A 1,636-nucleotide genomic window follows, 5' to 3' on the forward strand; every position below is an offset into this window, starting at 1 on the left:
TAAGTAAAAAAGTTCGTATAAATGTATGTCCTAAAATGCTTAGTTTCGGAGATACAGGGTGTAGAAGTTTCATTTTTATTTCGATTTTTTCCAAACAATTTCTGAAGTAACGTCAATATTTGAATGAAAATTGGTGGATGGGTGTTTTATGATATGAGAAATTTGATTTTGATGTCAATATGACTCCCATTTGTAGGTGGCGCCACCTACATGTGTTTTAACTGTTTTTAAGAGTAATAATTTTTCGTCGGTACCTGTATACAACTACAGAGTAAAAAAATATACATTTACGACTTTTTTTACATGAAAAAGGTCTCTTGGTAAAAATCGCTACGAGTAATAGTTCTCGAGATATTTGGAATCGAAATTGTCAATACATCATTGACATAAATTAAACATGTTGACTGAGTTATTGAGTTATTAGACTGAAATCATAAATTTGAAATATTTTTCTGTCAATATGACAGAAACTGTTTAATCATCATTTTTTCGCAGAAAAACTTATGATTAATTAAAAAGAAATTATTATTTCAGCCAAATAACTATACTCAAAACGCGTGTGCTTATTTTTTGTCAATAATGACATGTATTGACTATATCCATTCTAAATATCTTAAGAACGGTTGCTCGTAGCGATTTTTACCAAGAGACATTTTTTACATAAAATGTCATGGAAATGTATATTTTTTAGTCAGTGGTTTTATACAGGTACGGTCGAAAAGTTATTACTCTTCAAAACAGTTAAAACCTTTGAATAAGAAGATTAAGGAAGGAGCATATCAAAAATCAAAATCCATAAAATGGTGCGTTTAGACTTGAGCACGCACGAGCTGAGAGTGCGCGCACGGCATTCATTCGCGCTCTCGGCTCCGTTCAAATTAACAACTTATTTTTCGACGAATGAAGTGATCCATTTGTGCGGGCACAGCAGAGTTGTGTTGGCGAAAATAATGGACGACCAAGAAATAGTCGAGGCTGAAGTCATTGTGTTATGCACAGCTTAATTATTAAAAAGAAGAAAAATCAAAAACATCGTCGCTGGTGGCAAACCCAAATTTTTAGAAATCGATATAATTTACTGCAACAACTTAGTGTCTGAGGAGGGCTATGATCAGTTCAAAAACATTACAAGAATAACATGGCCCGACTTTAAATATTTACAAAATTTAATAACATCAAAAATTACGAATAACAGATACAAATTTTAGAATAGCAATTTCATTAATATCGACATATTCAATATTAATTTTATTTACAAGGTTTTGCCATGCGTTATATTTTTTTTGATTTTTTAATAATACAAAGAATGTTTAACATCCCATAATATAGGCAAGTTTTCATATTTTTCAATTAATAATAACGAAGATTCATTGATCCACTCCATAATTTTAATAAAGAAAACGAAAAAAAATCACACACGCACGCACGAACGCAGACAAAACAAATTGCCGGTCCAAATTGAGCGTTCGCGCACACATAAAATCCCTTTGAGCACGGACCAAAAACCGACACCAGACGGCTCACGTTCGCGGCTGCTCGCGCACAGACAGATTCAGAGTGAGCGTGGAGGATCAGTGCGTGTGTGCTCAAGTCCATTGGTCCACCGCGATGGGACTCAAATATTTCCGACTTAAAT

Source organism: Sitophilus oryzae, unplaced genomic scaffold (assembly GCF_002938485.1).
Source record: "Sitophilus oryzae breed Bouriz unplaced genomic scaffold, Soryzae_2.0 scaffold_1442_pilon_pilon, whole genome shotgun sequence".
Lineage (NCBI taxonomy): Eukaryota > Metazoa > Arthropoda > Insecta > Coleoptera > Curculionidae > Sitophilus > Sitophilus oryzae.